We start from the raw sequence: 22160 nt of genomic DNA, 5'->3' as shown, positions 1-22160 counted from the left end.
AAGAAAAAGCTGAAATAAGTTTGGGGTTTTTTTAAGAGAAAATACAAATTATTTTAAACTGATCCCATGATATTTTTAACAGCTGGAATCGATAATGCTGAACTCAGCCATAATTCTACTATATTTAGTTTTGTATCTATCAAAGTCCACACAACTTTTCCATGAAACAGACAAGACAGATATACAGACTGATAGACAGAAGGAGACACACATAAAAAGAAAAAGCAAAAATATCATTAGGAAAGGGAACATTTTCTTGTCTGTTCTTTCAGTATGATTTTTTTTTCTTTTCAATTTCTACCTTATTATTTCCTATAAGTAGAAACAGATTTTTCTCTCTTTCAAAAAAATTCTTAAACAGAAAACCTCCTTTGACAGTTTCAGCAGCAGATTAATCACTTTTGCAACCCACAAAAAAAAAGTTTTCTGGAAAGCATAACTGTCTGTAAATGTAAATGACAGAATTACTCTCTCTTATGCTAAGACGCCTACACATTCTCTCACTTCCATGACTCAGCACCAGATAAAAGCTTGTGAGATAATAAGCAGCAAACTTTCCTTTAGAACAATAAAAATGGTTAAAAAAACAGCTCTTGCTTCCCCCCCCCAACAAAAAGAAATTCCCATGGTGTTAAACCAAATTCTGCCAACGGATTCCCCTCTCACTGGAATAAAACACAAATATCCCAAGGACTTCAGAGAGGAGAGGGACTAGGCTTGAGCAGCATCAAAATCAAAACACATGCAAACACAAGAGGCTTTTCTCTTTCTCCAAATGATTAAGAATGGGTCTGTTTCAACAAAGAGGAATTTTATTACTGTTCATCCCCTGCCTTGCTCTAATTTGGTAGACAAATGAGTTGAAATTTTGCTCACCTATAATGAAAATTTCCAGGCACTCTAAGGCAACGCACTCATGCCAAAAATCACAGAAACCCGTGGGGAAGGGAGGGGAATTTCAGTGGGACTTTCCCTCCTGCACTGTGGTCGTTGCCTGACTTGAGCTCATTACAGCCAGAGTAACCTCTCCTTCAGCAAACCAAGTCAGCGGCACAGCCTTCAGACCAAAATATTTACCTTATTTTGGACAAATCTTTGAAAAAAAAAAAAAAAGGCTGAAAAGGAGGGGCTCAGACCTCAGCTAGGTTCTTATGATGCCCCTGAAACGAACAGGCATGGTCTTGACACCGAAATATTGCCAGTCAGCTTGTGAATGCTGCTGGAACAGAGAGTGCCACCTCCTCTCCACACGCTCTCATCAGCCCTGGCACATAGGTTAAGGAAACAAAGGGTGGTAATTAAGAGAGGGCTGATTATTTGCTTATTAAGCAGGGATGCTGCGGACCTGAGGAGGGAAGGGGTGATTTCCCAAGCCCTGGTACAGTCCAGAGTCCCTCTTGCTGAGTGATGGATATCTCTGCTAAGAAATTCCATCACCTCCTGTGCTAAGTGGGTCACCATGAGCCTCTGTCCCTCGGAGGCAGCTCACTCTACCAGGAGCTGAAAATTATCTAGTAAATAAAGCAGCAAAATGCTGATTGTGCCCATCACCTCTGGAGGAAGCAGAGTCCAGCCAAGGAGTACCACAGCCCCTCCCGAACACAGTGCCACTGGTGACTTTTACATTTTTTATGCTGGAAATTGTAAATTAATGGTATTAGCCATTAAAGTTTAAATTTAAAGGAAAGCCCCGGGGTAAGGCATCCTGAGCCATGCTCTGTCCTTGACAGAGGGATGCTTTGAACTGAGTCAGAGGTAGAATCAAACCCTTCAAAATACCTTCATTAATAAAGTGCACCTGCTCTGGCAGGAGCCTGGTGAGCAGAGCCGATGTCTCAGCATGGTGCTGGTGGGGCTGCGGCCGGAGCACACGTGTGTCCCACACAGACCAAGGAGTGGGCAGGAGTATCCCCATCCCAGCTGCTCCCCATTGCTGTGTAGAGAATGCCGAGCAAACGGAGCAGCATCAGGATGCTCTGGCTCAGCTGGCTGCCAGGCGGTGAAGCATTGCCGCTGACAAATTCAGTGCCCCTCATCTTTACAGAGCAATGTCTTGAAATTTTGGGCAGGGTCCCCCAAGCACTGGATGCTTCCCAAAGAGAGTGACCAGGGCTGGGAGAGGCATGGAGAGAGGGCCCCCATGCACCCAAACCCCATGCCTTTTCCCCAGTGTTCCCAAGGAAAAGTCCTGTAAGCTTTACATGAGTGCTTGAAGGCCCTGAAAAAGCACCGGCCTGTTCACATTTGTGTCTCAGACCCATGCTCTTTGTTTCACAAATAACAGATTTCCACGTCCAAATCCGACTCAAAGCAGGTGTAGCTCCAGTGGTTTCTGTGCAGCCACATCTGCTCACACTCCAGGGCAAATGCCAAACTATTTATTGCTACTTAAAATTTATTGCATTTTTAGTCCTCCATCCCAAAACTGCTTTTGTTCAAAAATTCCTTTTAAATCCTTCTGTGCTTACTGGATAAATCAAATCTGACAATTAAAATGGTAAATTGTTCAGAACCTCAGAGTTTCCACCTGAGGATCTCCAAATACTTTTGGAACTTAAAAGCACTTAATCACTCCCATGCCTCTTGCAAGAAGAAAAAAAAAGTAAAGCATCCTTTTTAATTCTCGTTTCACAGATGAAAAACTGAAGTCCTGGGAGCCCAAAACAGCCCGCTAGGAAGTCGCTTGCCCCAAAGACTGCTTATCCAGTATATCAGAGGCAGGGCTGGGAAGGGAAGCCAGGAGTTTCAGCAACTCTCAGTCCTCTTGTTCTCACCACTTCATCAAACAACAGGCACAGCTATGGGATCATGCAGTTGTCAGTGTTTTCCCTCAAGGAGGCTGGACAGAAGATGCTGAAAGCATTTGATCCACATGGTATTAAAGGCTAGCACTGAATGTTATTGTTCAATGATGAAAATTCAGACATAAATAACTGGCTTGTTTCGAATGAGTAAAAGGATGTCTGTGTTTGCAGGAAACTCACAAGAGGGAGCAAAGAACCAGGGTGTTCCTTTTCTTTTATTATTACCCTTTTTATTTCTTTTGTAGCGGTGTCTGGAAATAAACCATCAGACAGAGGAGCTGCTCCCGCTGCTGCTGTGGCAGATGGCAAGCAGGGCTCGAGACCGGGGCTCTGCTTCGGCAGGGCTGCGTGGGGAATTCTGCAGCGGGAGGAAACAAGGCGAAATGTGCAGGCTGCCGTCTGCATTCAGATAGAGCGCTGTCTGTTGCTAGCAGCACAAGTTGTTCTGAAAACAAGAGTCAATCATCTGTAGCCTTATTTCTGTACATTTCCTGCAGGGGTCTCATGAAATAAATGAGAATAAATGTAAGGGCGAGAGTTCCTATTAGGAGCAGCCTCGTCAGCATCACCCAGCCAAGCATTTACGTCATCAGCATGCTAATTTAATCAGACCTGAGCAGTGATGCTATAAATGGATTATCATCCCAGCTAGTGTGGTTACCGAGGTAACTCAGCCCTTTGTGCCACAGATACAATCGGCTTAATGATAATAAAAACCTCAGCACAAATGAAACAGAAGGAAAAGCCTGACAGGGCTGACGCATACACGACCCTTTCTCTCCTCTTCCCCCTCCCCTTCCCCAACCTCAGCCGTTTACTGCAATAAAATTAAGTGCTGCTGTGATCTGTATGCACAGCATTCCCATAGGGAACGCGCAAGTAAATAGAACCCACGGAAATAATTAATACAGACCAACAACTAATGCCGTCAGCTCTACTTAGTCATTCCACCAACCCTGAATAGCAGAGGGACACACAGACAGACGCACCACAAGGGCAGACTCCAAAGAGCCTGCAAAGGGCTTCAGAGAAGGAGTTGCTCACCCCCATGCAGCATTAATTTTACCAATGGAGTGCTTGGGCCAAGAGCTGACTGCAACAGAGAGTTTAGTCACTGCCCGTCCCTGCCAGGAGGGGAGAATTTCCACATCAACTCCAGCTCATCCAAAACTGGAGGTGACCCAAGAGTGGGCAGCCCAAAGGCCAGGGAGTAACTCAACTGCAGCATCACTAACCCAGAAGCGTAGGTGACTTGGTCCTTTGCAGGGAGGGCTGAAATGGTGCTCTGGACTCCCCTGTGCTCAGGCAGCCCTGTAAAACCAGCAGCTTTCTCACCTCCCAGATTAGCCTGGGAAAGGACATCCCTTGCAAAGTGCTAGCCTCAATGGGCTAAAAGGCAGTGATATACCTTCCTTAAAACAGACAGTATATCATACTCTTTAGCTCCTCTAGCTCTTTGCCCAATTGAGTACAAAGCTCCCTGTGGATGCTAAATGACACACATTTTCCTACTCAGATGCCAAAGACCAAATTTCCCATAGCTTTCAAGACTTGAAAATATCAGCAACTAACAGCTCAAGCACCAGTATCTAAGTGCCCAGCTGCCAGAGCAGCTCAGGCATTTCACCTGCCCTTATTGCAAGTCACCACCTCCTCATCTATCAATCCTTTATCTGAGAACACCAAACACTACAACCTGATCAGGAGCAGGAGTGCGTACCGTAACCTCAGGCTCATCAGGCTCCTGGTGGGTATTGCTCCAGCCCAGTCAGGATCTTAAGGGATTAGCATGAGACCCGTAACTTCTGATGGATTCACCAGGAGTGCAATGAATTCTCGTAACTGTCACATAAACACATGCATCAGTCTTGTTGCTTTATAAAAGCCAAAACGCAGCTCATGCAGCCTTTGGAAAAAATCCACAGAGACTACCCAACACTTACGGCTGGACACGTACAGAAATGGCTGTGCCCTTGCCTTCGTTTCAGAGATCAAAGCTCTGTGTGTGTTGGTGGTGGGATTGTGGGAGGGCAGGTCATTCCATCTGTGGGAGACCGTCTCAGCAAGCCAACGCAGCACTTCTTCGCTGAGCAGCGGTACCCAAGTGTTTGGACCCATAAAAAGCATTAGCGAGGTCAGCTCTTCCAGAAGAGAAAGCTCTTTCTGAAGTGGCAGAACACCGGCGAAGCCAAAGCTGCTCCTGTGCACTGTTGCATGTCCCTGCAATAATTGCAGGTTTGTCTATAGAATAGACACATTCAGGCTCATCTCTTGGGAAATCTCACTAAATACTTTCTCACTCCTCCACCATGCAGAAGAGCACCAGTCCTCCCGGGAAATTTATTACATACTTCTAGAGAAATAGTTAAATAGTTCCTTTGGGAGCCCTTTTAGATCAGATTACAGGAGTACACTTTTCCCTGGAAGGGAGAGAATCCTATGCAAATGACACTAAATTACTAAGAAAAGTTACGGTCTTGGCTGGAAACACCTGACTGGCTGAAAGCACAGAGTTGTGTGTTCTGATCTGTCCATGCCCTCATGGCAGCCAGGCAGGTGAGCCGCAAATCACCTCAGGAAAGGAGGTTGGAGGGATAAAAACCCTTAAACTAAAAGGCAGACGGCAGAGTGCCAGAATGCGCAGCTCTGGAAATGGTGCGACTGTTGATGTGAAAAGGAAACCATCACCTTTGCTTCAATTTAAAAGTCATCGTGACAGCTTGAGAGATTGTAACATTTAAGTGACACAGCGACAGCTTGATCCAGTCCAACAATCGTAATTCGCAGACATGCTCTAAACACAAACCCTGCTTCCCTGGGTGCAAAGCAGCTGCTCACTTGGGAAAGGCATGTATCAAAGCACGGGATGTAACATGAGAAATGCTCCTCCAGGATGGTCACTCGGCCAGTTATTCTGCATATACTGCGCTTGTGAGACTGGGCTGGGGCACTCTCCATCCTTGTGGCACAGAACGGATCTGAGCAAAGACTGACGGATGGAAAGAAAAGAAGAACTGGCCTCGATGTTGAGTGTTCCATTAATTTCAAGGGGAGCTACAGGTGTGCAACACTTCAGAGAAAGTCCTTAAATATCTTTGCTGCCACAATCAAGCTAAAACTGAACCATGCAGCCTTCCTTTTCTCCCTTGGCTCAGGCTCCTCCTGCCAGCCAGGTGGGCCCTGAGGTGGTCACAGCAATGCAGGGCAATGCAGAACAGCCCCATCCAGCTACAGGTGTCCCAGCCACATTAAAAAGAGAATTAGGTGATCGTTAAAATTTACAGTATACTTCTAAATTCTTTATAGTTAAGTGCTTGTTCTCTTGACCATGAAAATATATTAGGTATGCTGGGCCTAATAATGGCTCTTTTGGGGTTTTTTTGCCTGCCCAATGTCCTGCTTATTCAATTTCACGCTGTAACAATGCCAGGTACCAATGTCTATTTAGGCAGATGCAGAACAGCCAATGCTGGCATTTCTTTTCCTGAGGTGGCTTCTTTTAGGTCCCCACAGCATCTGTGAGGGATTGCTCTGAGTCTCTCTGGAGAGGACTTTTCAACACAGTAGGACTTCTGGCCATTTGCAAGTGGGTCCTAACCCTGGGCACCAGTGAAATCAATGACCAAAAAAGAAATACCGGAGAATTTGTCCATGAAAACACAGTCACTAGGCCAAATACTTATTTCACCCCTTACAACTGCAATGCTAAAGCGATACTATGCCCCTTCCTGATGCCCAAAGCCCTTGTCATCCACAGGCAACATCACAAGAATGGTTTTGTTATTTTCAGTATTAACATGACTTTTTCAGTGACCCACAAAGGTAGAGAAGCACAACACTTGCTTGCCAATTGTCATGACTCCTCATATAGTCTCATGTCTTTAAAAAACAAGTCTGTTCTTTGTAACCAAGCTTATTTCACTCTTTCAGGTTGTCTCAAAACCAAATAAGTAAATAAAAACCTGAAATACTTTTGCAGCTGTTTAGCTTTTTCCTAAAGGCATATTAAATACTTAGGAAACATTAAGACAGTGACCATCTTGAACAGAGAAACCCGTGGCTACAGAGCTTGCTGTCTTTGGAACATCTGCTCTGCTTTGCAAGTCCCTTGGATGGCAACGGAAGCCAGAATATGAAACCTTCGGTAATGGCTCATTTCCAAGCCTTTATGGACAGACCAGTGGCAGGGCACTGAATTACTCTTAGAGAGATAGCAGGGCATCCTCAGCTGTTCACTGTGCACAAAGGCGGTCAATGACTGCAAGGCAGCTGGGGACTTGCAGGTCTCAGGCGTGCCGGGGGAGGCCACGCGCTGCCCCCGGCTGAGCGCACCTGAGACTTCAGCTCCCCCAGGGAATGGGAACTAATCAAAGGCAACTCCCTGATGATGCAGCGTGGCCTCAACTTTCTTAAGCAAATCTTACCGGTTGAAAGGGACCTCAGGAGGTTGTTCATCAGCCCGGTCCTCTCCCTTAAGGTAGGGCTGACCCTGCCTAAACTGTTCCCGACAGATGTTTGCACAACCTGACCTAAAGCCCCTCCAGTAATCGAGGACCTACCGTTTCTCCATGCCATCTTTTTCTGGGGTTACCTATCTCTCCTATAGCAGTTTTACCCTAATGGCTAATCTAAGTCTCTTCGGCTGGATTTTAAGTCCCAAAGTAGACGTGCAGAACCTTTCATTCCCCTTTTCTTTGCAGCTGGAAGCAGACAGACCCTGAACAATTAGGAGGCAAGAACACCCACAGCGAAGAGGTTATTTACATAAACAGGATCACAATGCATGTGTGTTGATATGTTTATTACTTATTAAAAAATACCACAATCTCTTTTCTAATTAAAACACCCAGTTTGCCCTGCTGCACAATTACTAAGTGGATTTAAAATGGGGACTTCAGTAGCTATTTTATGGCTAATCAAATGAGTAAATACAATGATCTGCTCCAATTCCCATTCTGATTACACAGTGTAGCTATTTCATTCCCTCAATAAGATCCTTGCACCCAAAAAGAATAGTTTAACGAGCTTAAGAGCAGAATGTTAGGCTCAATTTCTCTAAAGGGTAATAGGGTGGGAGTGTCTGTATAATTAGCTTTGTTGGGCTCCCTCCCTCACTTTACAATACTTTCTATAGAGAGCTTTCACTGTCTCTACAGGTCCCCATGTTAAAGCAGCAAAATAATGCAGAGCACATTAGATTCATACTGGTTGCGCAGAGGAGTTTTGGAAGACAGAAAAAGAGCTGGAGAAGTGCTAGCTACTTCAGCCCAAAAGGGCTCAAGTTTTAATCTAGCTTTAAAAATAAAAGCACACATGTTCATATATGTATCTTATTAATCTCTAACATATTGAACTCTTAGATGTTTCTGAAACTTAAGATCCGCCAGACTACTAACAAACTGATCAAATCATCGTATAAATCATTAAAGTACACTCAACATTTTCTTCTCTCCATAGAACTTGAAATTAAATTAACCACATACAAATTAGAGTGTGAAACATTAGCTAACATATTTGAAACAGTCTGATGCTGAAATCCCTTACAGAAAATAAAAGTATTTGATATACTTATTTTTCACTGTAAGAGACAGTTTTTAACATAAGCTGGCAAAACCATAATATTTTGTGCTTGCAGAAGAATTTTCAGCTGAAGATCTGAAAATCCTTCCTGAACTCAGACAGGAGGTGGGATATGTGATTTTTACCATCTCTGTTTTACAGATGGGAAACTTTACGCTAGAACGGATCAAAATCTTACCGAAAATACAGGGGATGTGTCAGAGATCTGAGAAAAGGGAAAACAGCAGATCCCATTTGGTTCCAAAGTACATTGGCTGCATCAGACCTCTACCAAATCAGTTATCTGGTATCTCTCCTGTCACTTTGTATTTGCGAGCATCAAAGTGCCCATGGATACTGTCTTCAGAAAGCATTGTGAAAAAACCTTGGCAAAGAGGTAAAAATCTAGTCAAGTTGTTTGATCCTGCAATGACTGATTTTTTTTTTTTTTTGTTAAAAGAGGGCACTAGGGAAGTTGTTCTAAAAAGAAAGTCCCACAGCTGAATCACAGGCTTCACCTCTAACAAACAAAATCCACAGTTAATCCATTGTTTCCGAGTAAGTCAAGAGCAAATAACAAAGGGAATAACACAGGCCCAGGAGCCACTTCCATTTTTTTGGCATTCAAACTCACCAGTTTGCAGTTAGACCACAATACCTCATGAGCAACAAATGATACTGCACTTAAAATTTTCACATTCATCTGAAACAGCTAAGTGTACCAGGAAACTTCAGCCTTTAAAAGAGACAGCTAAAACTTTGGGTGGTACAAACAGGAGGAATGACTGCTCTGTCTCTTCCAGTGCTAGAAAGAAGCAACGTGAAACCACCCTAGTGGGAGGGAAATGGACAACATAAAGAAGATGATGGGTCTGCCCCACCTCAATGGGACTCTTTTTGCCATGGGACACTTTAAATTCCAGAGATTTACATGAGCTCATAAAGCCACTGGATGATCTGATAGAGGAAAAGTCCCTGACTATTATGGAAGACACCATTTTTATCAAGCCAATCTCTGTGAACAGCAAATTCTTAAATAAAAGGGAAATATTTTGGGGCAGTATTGCTATGAATTTGAACTACTCTTGTCTCCTTCCTTTGCTTTACTGGGAAGGACACTTTGTGTTCCCCAGGGCTCTGTGCTGGGTCCAGTCCTGTTCAACATATTCATCAGTGACCTGGATGATGGGATAGAGTGTAACCTCAGCAAGTTCGCTGATGATACCAAGCTGGGACAAGTGGCTGATACACCAGAAGGCTGGGCTGCCATCCAGTGAGACCTGGACAGGCTGGAGAGCTGGGCCGAGGGGAACCTCATGAAGTTCAACAAGAGCAAGCGCAAGGTCCTGCACCTGGGGAGGAACAACCCCATGCACCAGTACAGGCTGGGGGCTGAATTACTGGAAAGTGGCTCTGTTGAGAAGGACCTGGGAGTGCTGGTAGACAGCAAGCTGATCACGAGCCAGCACCGTGCCCTTGTGGCCAACGTTATCCTGGGCTGCATTAAAAGGAGTATGGCCAGCAGGTCAAGAAAGGTTATCCTCTCCCTCTGCTCTGCCCCAGTGAGGCCACATTTGGAGTACTGTGTCCAGTTTTGGGCCCCCCAGTTTAAGAAGGACAGGGAACTGCTCGAGCAAGTCCAGCTGAGAGCTACCAAGATGATCAAGGGACTGGAGCATCTCCGTTATGAGGAAAGGTTGAGAGACCTGAGTGTGTTCAGCCTGGAGAAGACTGAGTGGGGATCTCACCAATACTTATAAATATCTGAAGGGCAAGTGCCAAAATGATGGGAGTGGACTCTTTTCAGTGGTGCCCAAACACAGGCCAAGGGGCAATGAGCACAAGTTGGAACACAAGAAGTTCCAGCTATACATGAGAAAAAACTCCTTTCCTGTGAGGGTGACAGAGCAGTGGCACAGGCTGCCCAGGGAGGCTGTGGAGTCCCTTCCCTGGAGACATTCCTGTGCCCCCTGCTCTGAGTGTGCCTGCTCAAGCAGGGGGGTTGGATAAGATGATCTCCAGAGGGGCCTTCCAACCCCTACTATTCTGTGATGCTGAGCTGGAGGAGTGACCGTACATCTGATGCAGGTGGGACAATCTTAGGTTCTTAACTTCAGGGTTATATACACTGACTCTTGACAGAAAGATACTGAAAAGCCAAGGCTTAAATACCAATTTCTGGTCCAGACAGGTTCTTCTAGAGATCAGACTTGTACTACTTCTGTTGGTTTTTTTGTTTGTTTGTTTTTTTTTTTAAAAAAAGCAGTAGACTAGCACTATAATAATTGGAGTTGGGACAAAACGTACTTGACTGAGCGCACTCAAGACGTGACTGCCCTCCAAGCTCAGTTGCAGACTACAAGGTCCTACAACATTAAAAAAACATTTATCTGAGTCCAGGAAGCAGGATACCAATGCTTTAATCAAATGAGCCAAACCAGAGCTGAAGCTGGGTCTTCATGACAGCCAGCATTTAAGATGCTCAAGAAAACTTGGCAGGTAAATAAGATACTGAAAATTCCCCAAGGGACAGTCTTCCAGCAGAATGAAAGTGCAGTCTCTTCTGCGTGTGAGAAGTGCAGTTAATGGAGGTCCAGTCAAAGCATGTGATGGAGCTAGTGTTGGATGCACTGTGCACTGGTATGTCCTCACACAATGCATCTCCATGGGAGATGGCAGACCTGAGCACAAAGCTTTGCTGCCTCCATTATACTGTACTGCACTCGTCTGCAGGAAAAAGTCCCAGATGTTGGGCACAACGTCCCACCTGGGAAGCCAGTTCAACCATCTTTGTGGAACAAGAGGATCTCCTTCACATTTTCTTGAGTTGTGAGCTTACAGCTCCTCAGAGGTGTATTAGCAGACTGAGGGACCTGGTTTGGAGGTACAGGGAGTTCTTAAGCTGTTCAAGCAGAGAACAGCTTAAAAATAGAGAACAGCACCTTGGTAAGTATTTCAAAGACAAATAGATACCTACTTTGGTGTTGGCTGTGCCAGCTTAGCCACACAGAAAAGTGAAACAGCTGCACAAATTTGCAAGGTTGTGCTCAACATAAGCCTTGGAGAGAGACAATTTATCCCAATCCACCCATGCTACGGTCACAGAAGAGTGAAGAAAGCCCCAGAGGTCCAGATGCAAATACTATAGCTCACAAATAGCACATTACCTATATATCCTCACTGCACCAGGTACTGAACACTCACCCAAACACCTTACACTGAGCAGGTGGGCAAAGAAATGGGTTTATCCCTATTCAACAGAAGGCGAAGCACTGCCCAGAGACAAAAGATGGGTCAGCCAAGGTTACACAACAGCAGGTTAGAGGTCTGGACATCTCAAGGACACATCTACAACACTTCTCAGGTTCAAGGTTGTACTATGTTAACAGAAAGTCCAGGTGAGGGAGAGATGCTTCAGATTGAGTATTTCTTTCCTCCCCCCTCTTTCAGTATGGCCTTACTATCTTTAGTAATCTTGGAGGAAACAATTAGAAAAGGTGATGCCGAAGAGTCCAACCTGACCTTTCTCAGGGCCAAAGCCCCAAATTCCTACCCGGCAAAGCTCAGATGGACGTATCTGAAAGTCCTGGAGAGTGCAGCAAGGAAAGCACCTTCAGCGCTCAAGCTGCTGTTTTCAAGAGACATTTTTAGCCTATAATTTTACCTCTTCCATCTTTCCCCATTGCATGAAATTAAAATAAACATGGACCAGGGCCTAGGATTTTATCTGTCACATGTTATCATTAAACACACTTGAAATGAGTGGGTTTAGTTCAAAAAAACCTGTCTCTTCCCCCTCCCCTTCTGAGCTCAACAAACATAAAATAAGAAACTGCACTCCAATACATTCAGAAGCAATACACGTTACATCATGAGTTGATGATCCATCTGGCAGGCTGACATGGTGATAAGTTTGCTTAATTGTCAGGTAAGGCATATTACAGACCCAGTCTGTCAGTTCTTTTATTACAGCTCTGTATTGGGGAATTTCAACCTCCTTGTACTCTGTATGTGTAGATGTGGTATGGAAAGTGAATGCATCCATGTGGCAGAAGCGCACGTGCGTGGACACATATATGAAGTGTCACTCAGAACAAGGAGATTAAAATAAGCAAGGAAATGCTGAAGTCAAATAGTTCTTAGCAGCTGTATACATTTCAGACTGGAATAATCACCAAAGAAAGCAATGAGATATTTACATTTAATTTATTTGAAACTGGGCTGGGGAAAGCACTGATTATAGGGGATAAACCAGCACTGGCTCATAAGTGAAAGAGCCAGAGATCCTCAGATGTTGCCTCCATCTATACTTTCTAAGTGATCAGCCCATCATTTTGGTTTTGGCTCCATGCAGTTCCTAATGTGCAGAGAGTCTCCTGAGGCTGTCCACATATCTTCCCGAGAAATCACGGGGTACACTCAGCAAAAGACTGAATTTGTCAAATGGTTGTTTTGCCTTTAAAAAGCCCACAAAACAAAACAAAAACACCCTTTTCCCTCCTTTGCCTTTGTACCTTACCTCATCTCCCTCCCTTCATTAATGAGCTCAATTCTGAAATTATTTTATTTGCAGGAAGACTTAAAGGTGTTCTAAAATACAGTTTGTAGGAAAGATGCCAAATATAAATTGCATTCTGTAGACCTGCATGCATTTGTGATTTTACATGAGCACGCACACATATGTTCAATATAGAAACAGCAGGTGTTCTCCAAAGTTTTATTGCCATTAGTTAGAAATGACCACATTACTCAAGTGTCAAAGCCCAGTTTTGTCAAAGGCAAGTCTTGCCAAAAAGCTAAAAAGCCTGATGTTTTCTAGTGTTATACAGCCCTGCTTTGGGGTGCCGGCTCTTCCAGATACCTCCAAAACCTAACAGTGACCTACATTTACCCTCAAGAAGCACTTAATGATTACATCCTCTGCGTGGTAACCCCCTGGCTTTTCATGCAAAGTGGAGAGTGCTGTCTTGAGCACAGCAGCAGCTCTCTGTCACTGGGGCCTCATAAAACACTGTGACCTTCATGGTCACCCTGTTCCACAGCCAGATCCCCTGTCTTGCACTTTGGACATTAGCTGCTGTTGCGGACTCCAGTCAAAACGTTTCCAGAAAAAGATTAAATAGAGTTCAATACAATATTTGTACTATCTCCCTGCTGAACTATACAGTGCTCAAAAAATCCCAGCTGAACAACAGTGGCTTATCCATCACTTTTTAAGACTGCAAAACGGTCTTAACTGCACAGATATCTCATGTAATGCACAGTTAGTCTTTCTGCAAACCAGCACAGTAATCAGCCCCGACACCTTCTCTTCCCCTCTTGATAATCACACCTTGAAACTGCCTGTGCATCCTGGCTTTCTGCTGGATAGAAATAGAACTGTGCGTCCCATCTTTCTTGAATTGTCCTTGGATCATGAGTTAATGGTTTTGGAAGAGGGAATCAAAATTGCCTAAGCCCCCAGGACTACTGGAGTGATTGCTGGTATGCAAGATGGCAATTCTTCATGGCTCTGAGCTTCTTGGGACAGCAACGGGCTCTCATCGACTTCTTATAAGCACTCCAGAGCAGGTAACATACCCAGTCTCTCATCAGCCCAAAGATAAACAACAGTGCTACTTATGACAAGGCAGCAAGGTCTCTGACCTGGGTTATACTAACAACAAGATTAGATGATCACAGCAATACTATCTGTCTTTACCTGCATAATGCCATAAAACTGTGCAACCTGCCCTTGCTGTACTTAGGCACACGAAACTACTTTCTGAGCAAAGAATTCATTGTAAGACTTGAATATTTCGCTTGGGAAGGGAGGAATCAGACTCAGGCTGCAAACATTGGCAGAAATATTTGTAACAACTGCATCAAAATCTCATTTTTTCTGGTCAGGTCCATTCTTTGTTGTTGTTGTTGTTGTTTGTTTTTAAATCTGTGGGAGAAGACAGTAATACTCATTGGACCAATGCATTATTGATTTCCCCTAGAAACAGCAGTTAGTTAGAGGGCTCACTTTCAGCTGTGAAGCAGCATGTTAGGTTTATCTTGCTGTAATTTTTTTTTCCATTTCATCCTCTTTTACATACTCGAAGTTTCCTATTCACTACTGAAACACCATATGGTGATAATATATGCTAACACAGGCACAGTGACACGGTCCACAAGCCTGCTATTGAGCAAAAGTTGACAACATAAGGCTGAGAAAATTGTAAGTGCTTCCAAGCCACAATATGTACGTCACCTAATTGCATTTTACTGTGATGCAAAGAAGCCTGAGTCGAGGAAGGAACTTCCTTACAATGAAACTGTAACAGCCTGGAGTAATTTACAGTTATTTGAAGAGCTATAGCAAGGATCTATCAATTCATAGCTTTCAGATACAGGCTGGGTGTGGGTTGGGTTTTTCATTTTTAGCCTAGGCAGCTTTAATATACAGAAAGAGACAATGCATCTCAGCACCGCAGTCATCTCTCAAAAGGTTCCAGACAGGAAGGCAAAAGGCAATCAATAAGAGAAAATATAGACACAGCCCCTTAAACCATCCACAGATGCATCTGTCTCTTACTTTAATGGCAACGATTTTGAACTAGGAACATCTTGCAACAATCCTGAGATACGTTCAGTCTATAAACGTATCATGTTTATTTATGCACTGGTAGCAGGGTCTAATGTAGAAACTGCATGGCCAGCTCTCACTTTTCTGTAGGGCTCTAGATTCTTCCAGGCAGCCCTACCCGAAATGAGGCTGGGAACAGATCTGCTTTGCCTTTGCTGTCCAGCAAGGGCTCTAGGGAGGGGTCCTCTCTCCCCGGTAGGGCAGAACCTTGTAAAATCAAACCATGAAAGACAGGATTGAGCCAGCGAATGACAACACTACCCCAGAATGTCACCAATGTGTGTCCAAAGCCCTGTTCTACAATGAGTTGCACTGTCTCTCTGTGCCTCAACTGCGCATTTGCAGAAGAGAGAACCAAACCTCTCCTTCCTCAGGGTATTACAAGGATAAGTGCATAAAAAGCTACAAGCACTCGCACAAACAGGCACCAGTAAGTAACTAAGACACATACTGTAAATGCTAGGGCTTGCTAGCATGTTTGAGCCTTCACCTTTCAAATGTATTTAGAAATTGCAGCTGCAGAAGTTAGTTGTCCTCCTCTTTTAAAGAGTGCAACTCAACAGTAAGTCACACTAGCAGGATCTATGCCTGCCCCTCGATGGTGTCTGGATAGATGTGAGGCAATTCAAAGGCATATCAAGGCAATGCTCTCTGCTGAGAGCGTAATGGAGATATCACAAAGTCATCATTCCCACTTTGGTGGGTGCGGCCTGGGCAAGATGTCCAGCACAGGTCACGGTGGGAGCACAGTCCCAAGTGATGCATTGCCATGCAGGTGTTTCTGAGTTGCTGTGTTGTTCCTTTGGCCCTGAACTATTTCCTTTCCCTAACGGGGAGGGAAACACAGCTGGTTCCTAGCATACACAGAAGAGAAATAGTCAACACAAAAGGAACAGAAACCATAAACAGCAATGCAAAGGAAGCCTAATTTCCTATGGACTTGTGTCTTGCATCTTGAGCAGACTCTGACCCTTCCCGTTTTCCTCCGTTACCTCTCCTGACTGCCCCTCCAGCTTCGCTTCTCTTCTCCCCCTAGTATTAGCTTTGGCATTTATCTGTGTATGTCAGCCAAACAATCCATGTTTCAGGTCATAGAGCCTGGTTAAAGCACAGTTTGGAAGAGCAAAAGTTCAGGTTGCCTGAAAGACATGCTGCAGGCTTGGAGCTAACTGTGCACCTGTGTGGATGGGCCAGCCCATGGGCCACAGTGAGGACAGCCAGCGCCACAATGCAGCTCCCTGAAAGACATGGGTCTGGGTCCCTCCTTCCCAGCCACTGAGTTTTGCATACATATACCCCTCTCTTCAACCCACTTAAAAGCAGCCACTGGATTCAAATGGTATGTGGGGAGGAGCCAACTGCTGGACACCGATGGGTGCTGGGTGGGGAGAATTAGTCAACTACGTTTTCATTTCAAAATGTGCCAGCTGTTCCCCTGGTGAGCAGTGTGCAAGACAGTGGCTGCCACATGCACGGGGACATCGCCAACTTGTGCCACAGGACAAAGTTCAACTTCATACACTTCGAGTTGTATGCAGGTGGGGAAAACGACTTCCCACTTCTAAAGGCTGATGAAATCAGAGAGTGATGATACAGGTCCAGGGGATTGCAACTTTCTAGATCAGAGGGTTTGAATCTTTCAGGGGTGTTTACAAGACAGTGCATCAAGAAGTCTATTGCCTGTAGATCTGCAGCTGACTATCAAACAACACCCTGTCACATAAGAAGAAACATAAGATTTTTTTATTGCCCCTGCCTGGTTCACACCCTACAGGACAGAGGCGGATGCATTTCCCCAAACCTCAGAAGCCTCCAAAGCCTCAGACAGGGAACGTTCCCATGTAATCTCTGCCTCTCCACTTGCATGTGCTACGAGAGGAGGATAAAATCATGATGGGGTGACGGGGTGCCCATGGTCTGGCTTCCATTCCTCTGGTGGCCCATGCACAAACCAAGTCATGTAGTCTCCCAGTGCCTTGGTTCTGCCCTTGCCTGCCCATGAAATGGCAAGCATACTTCCGTATTTCACAGGGCTGCTGTCATGGTGGTAAATCTAATGCCACTGAAGCACTCAGATGCATCCACCCGTGCAAGGATGCAAGCAGAGACTGACTCCCAATGAAACACAGCTCTCTGCCCCAGAGGCGGCTGCTCTTTGCTGGCTGGACACACAGACAACTTGTGAAGCGCGCCAGGTCCCTTTGAGATGAGTGCCAAACCACTGTGAGTGCCAAAAAGCAAGGATGGGGAAATGATGACAAGCTTCCTAAGGTGATGGTATACAGCAGCTTGGTCCCATTGTGGGGAAAGAGATAGAAAACAAAATATAACAATAGGTAGAAGGCCTTGAACAGCTTTAGAGAGTAAGACTCCAACTCTCAACCACTCACAACAAAATAATCACAAATGCAGAAGAAGAAAAAGACCAAATTATGAAGTACTATTTGCTTTTTATCACTGTTCCCAAAGTAAATGTTTATATTTATCCATACACAAATTCAAGATGCATGCACAGATTTTAAAGTCCAATACATGCAACACTAATCGTCATCTAAAGCTGTAGCCAAGCACGTAGGCAGAAAACCCAAATGGATGCAAAAAAGGGAAAGGGGAAGGGGGAAAAGTAAATCTTACTGAGAGTTCTGTGAACTTGATTATATAGCAGAAGAAAGAAACAGCAGGAGCAGTGCTGCTTTATTTTCACTCTGATGATAGTACAAGAAGAAGAAATAACACCCTGCAAAGGTCACTCTTATCCTGTTCATCTGTGACGAGCTGATAATCTGAGATCTCAGAAAACTTTCTTTAAAAATGTTCATGGACGTGCTCTTATCAAAAGGATTAAGGTTTAATACATACCAGCAGATGCAACCAATTCGAGCATCTGCTAATCAGAGCAGTGTCAGTTTGCTGCACATGCCGGCTGGAGCTGATGAGTGCAGGAAGGTTTCCCCTCCTTGTGGAGGGAGGCCAAATCCAAACATACATGAAATCATCTGTTGGTTACGCCTCTCAACTCACACATACACGGCTGAACATCTCTGCCCTGTGCACACTCCTCTGCCCACAGGTATGCTGAGGACAGCGTGACAGACGTGACCTTCTCACACCCAGTATGCCTGCAGCAATGCTCCTCGAAAGCTTCAAACTTGGGACCACCTCAAACACCACCCACACAGGGTGGGAATGTCATTCTGCCTCTGGAGGGGAGCCGCAGGAGGACAGTTTCCTGGACTTTGCTTCTCGAGTGCTGAGAGGAACCCACTGAAATTGCTCCAGACAGGACGCTTCCTCTTCTGCTTTAAGTAATCCACTCGGATTTTCCAAACAGCCCAAAGCCAGAGCACTGCAGCCAGAAGCAGGAACACTGCTCTCAGAGGTGCCCCATCTTTAAGACAGCCTGTGCAATTCCTGATGTCCGTGACTATGGCGAAAGCCCACTGAGAACAGCCCTCGCCAGCAGCTCTGCAGTGAGCCTGCAAGAGCCATCCAGTGCTGCTACAAGCGTTGGAACTCACCAGCTCAGCACCAACTTGGGCACGCCTCTGTGAGACACTGCCATCCCTCTGTGTCCACGTGAGCCATCCAAGTCAGTGAGGAAATGGCGGCCACCCACAGACTTCACGAAAAGCGTTGTCTAGCGCATGTAGCTCTGGAGTAGCTGGATGGTCCTACTAAAAGGTCATCAAACTTCAGGATGAACAGGGGATGCTTCTCAGTTTCAGCGGATGGGCTTATTCCCAACAAGCCTTTCTGTCCCACAACCAAAGAGATTAAAAAGCCCACAAAAATCAAAATGCACAGACCTCAAGTGAACAAATACAGAGAGCCCCTTGCCACTGGGAAGGCACTGCCTGGGTACCATGCCATGCTGCTGGGCTCAGAAGCCTTTTTGGTGCAGCTACGCAGGATGCCCAGAGACTGGATATGCTCAGACCAGGAGAAGGAGGTGCGAGCACCTCTATTTACCCCAGATATCATATCTGAAGACAGCAGAAGCTCAGCCATTGATTTCAGCCTAAATCACATTGAAAAAGACTCGGCGCCATTCTGAACACCTGAAACAGCTGAATCCCACTGAGCCCTGTAATTCAGGAGCCACAAACTCTCTGTGTCACATCAATGCTGCAGGAGGGGGCAATTAATTCTGAACCCACCAAATTAATGTTAATCTGCTTAAAAGAAAGGAAAACTTTCCTGACAACAACTGGGATGCTAGCAAATACTCCACGGACTGCACTTGCAAAATGCTTTTGGTGCATACCAACCTAACACGCTATGCTTGGAACTGGAACAAGGAAATCAGACTCTGAGCCTGGACTAGCAAATTTGCCCGAAATGTTTTGAACACCAACACAGCCCAAACCAAGAGCAATCATAGGGCTTTTTTTCAATGCTGGGGAAATGCATTGCTCTTTGCTGAGTAGGATGCTTTGTTCATGGCTGGAAATACAGCTCTGCGTAAACAAAGATAAAACACCCGAACTCTTAGCTGTGCGTTCCTGGCGCAGCTCTAAGCGAGGCGCTAGAATTAGAAATGCACATGGAAGAGCACTCCTAGGAGTCTTCAGCACTCTACATTTCGTCTTGTTTCATGGTTTGTCATCTTACAGCTGAAACTGTTCAATTCTGCCCCATCACTCTGCAAGAAAATATGTCCAATACCTTTTCACTGCTTTCATGATCCCCACGTGGTTGTCAAAGGAAGTGATGGAGTAACAACCAACACTGTCAAACATTTAAATCCCTTTTAAATCCTAGTCATTAGAAGACATTATCTTCTAGTATGTTTGGAACTTAATGAAAATGTATCACATTTTTAAATTTCATTTTCTTTACTTCTTTATTGTTCTGCAGCTCACATTGAGAATGAGCTTTTTTTCCTTCAAAATATTACTCTCTTAGGCTGACAGTGTTGGATAATGGCAGATGTCTACTACTGGGTGCAATGATACAGAGGCAGGGGCATAGGCATGACTCCTTAGACACCCCGCCTAACTCTGCCTTCATTTTCCCCATCTGTTGGATGAAAATAATTTCTTTCTCTTTTTCATTATTTATACAATCACATCACTTAAAGGCCTTCAACCCAGACCAAGGTTTCATTTTGCTAGATGCCATGCACATGGGTAGTAAGAAGCAAATCACATTGAAGAGGTTGCCAAGCTACAAGGACAGAAGAGACTTTTGAGAGGGAGCAGAGTAGAAATGCTACGTTCGAGGTCATTTAGCACAGTAGTGGTAGCTGAGAATGAAACAGGTCTCCAGAGTGTCACCTCAGTCCCCTCTGGATCAAGCTGCCTCCGAGAACTGTACACAAGTAGATTTGATCTTGACCATCAAAGCATGTTTCTTTGCTATTTAAACACTCCATAAATTTTGGCCACACAGTATCTGCCTTTCAAAAAAGGCTAATTACCATTAGACAAGGTGCATCTTACTACCTGGAACACATCCCACAAAGTTCTGTTTCGCCAAACAGACAATCTGTTGGAAATTTGGGGTAAAAATCAAGAGTTTCAGAAGGTAGGTGTCCAATTCTGGACAAAGCAATCAGCATTCAATACATAATTCACAGCAGGGACAAAAAAAAGCTGAGCTTTCATATGCTGTTATTTCTAGTATTTTATTTTCACAGCCTCTACTGGAAGCTCTCTCTCCAGAGTCAAAGTGTTTTGGTTTTTAAAAAAATGAAAACGTCTATTTTATGGGCTGAAATTTAAGCAAGGATTTAAGCAGAACAAGTAAAAATAGAGGAGCCAGATGACCACAGCATTTTCCAAGCCCCCTAGTCAGGGTTCATCCAATTTAGGAATAGCCCCTGCTCCCATCCATGGAAGTTATGCACCTAAATGCCTTGTCTATACAACCTCCTTTTACTAATGAAAGGCATAGTGGGTTCTCTGCCTCTGAACTTTCCAATGGGTTACTGCAATTTAGAAGGCATGATACGTAAACAAAAAAATACATTGCAGCTACACAAGAGGAGCTCTGTACTTTACTCATCACACTAGCACTTCTAAACTTTACCAAACAGGAGGAAAAAATTAATTACATTTTAAAATTTTTAATTACATAATGCATCTGCAGTTCTTCAAACAATACCTAAGGCAAGCTTATCTACATTAACGTGCCATTGCAGTCATGGTTATTTTGAGATCATGTTGGTCCCCTCCTCCATTTCAATTCACTGCACCAGAGGGCTGGAGCTGGCCATCTCCCAGCCCAGAAGGCTGTCTCCTAGACTCAGAAACCTCTCAAGCTCAGGTGTTGTTTGGTCCTTTCTAAAACTCCAGCTCCAGCTGAAGTCTGAAATATGGTCTCTCCTACACCACCTCACATGACAGAAAGCATCCTCGGACACTGCTGTGTTGCAGTTAAAGACGATGATTTGCTCTTGCAACTTTGTGCTTTTTTTTGATATGTGCAATTTTGAAAGAAAAAAACCCTAACATTTTAATAACTTTTGACCGCTTCTGTGACTCAGTCAGAGAGACTGTCACTTGCAAGTCATGGGCTCAGCCCAGGGCTGAGGTGATGGTGATTGAAAACTGCTTCTCACCCGCATGTTGCTGACGGCCAATACAAAGTAAACTACCAATGCCTAGAAAACCTCTGCTGCTGGGCACTCTCTCAACAACTGCCTCAAGCCAGAGACAAGAACTAACCAGAAACAACACCTGAGAGAATCTTTCACTTTAATGTTCGGCAACATCAGGGTTGACTCAATGGAGTACCAGACTCGCAGAAGGACCTCCTCCCACCAAGCCTGCTGCTCTGGGGAGGAAAGATCTTTTCTGCTCCGTAAAGGATCTATGTTGAGAAAATGCTTTTCAAACTCATCACTTCAGAGGAGAGGACAACACAGCTCTGCAGGACAACAGCACCCTACCACCTGCCTGAGGCATGGGAAGCAGCCAGCAGGACCTGGGCAACTCCTCTACCTTCACTTTCCAGCTGAGCTCCCTTGAATTAGGCAGGACCATTGGGAGGGTGCTGCTGACCACAGGTGTCAAAACTCCCCCTGCCCTCTATTAATAGCAACCATTCTTAGCTCATGGCATCGTCCCTGTCACCTGCCTGGCACACAAAAAATGTTACCAGACTGATGCCCAGGTAAGCAACGCAGGGATGGTAAAGAGACTCATCCACGTCCTCAACAGCATGTCTGCTGTCCAAGGGGA

At 44.8% G+C, this 22160-nt stretch overlaps 1 protein-coding gene across 6 annotated transcripts in view; it reads right to left on the bottom strand.

Annotated features, from left to right (window-relative positions):
- The window catches only part of LPP (LIM domain containing preferred translocation partner in lipoma), a 356036-nt gene that overhangs the window by 146031 nt on the left and 187845 nt on the right, over positions 1-22160 (bottom strand). The gene's annotated exons all lie outside the window — the stretch shown is intronic.

The sequence above is a fragment of the Phalacrocorax carbo genome, chromosome 7, assembly GCF_963921805.1.
Source record: "Phalacrocorax carbo chromosome 7, bPhaCar2.1, whole genome shotgun sequence".
In the NCBI taxonomy this organism is placed as follows: Eukaryota; Metazoa; Chordata; class Aves; order Suliformes; family Phalacrocoracidae; genus Phalacrocorax; species Phalacrocorax carbo.
The sequence above is the reverse complement of the archived record's forward strand: the minus strand, read 5'-3'. Positions and strand labels throughout refer to the sequence as shown.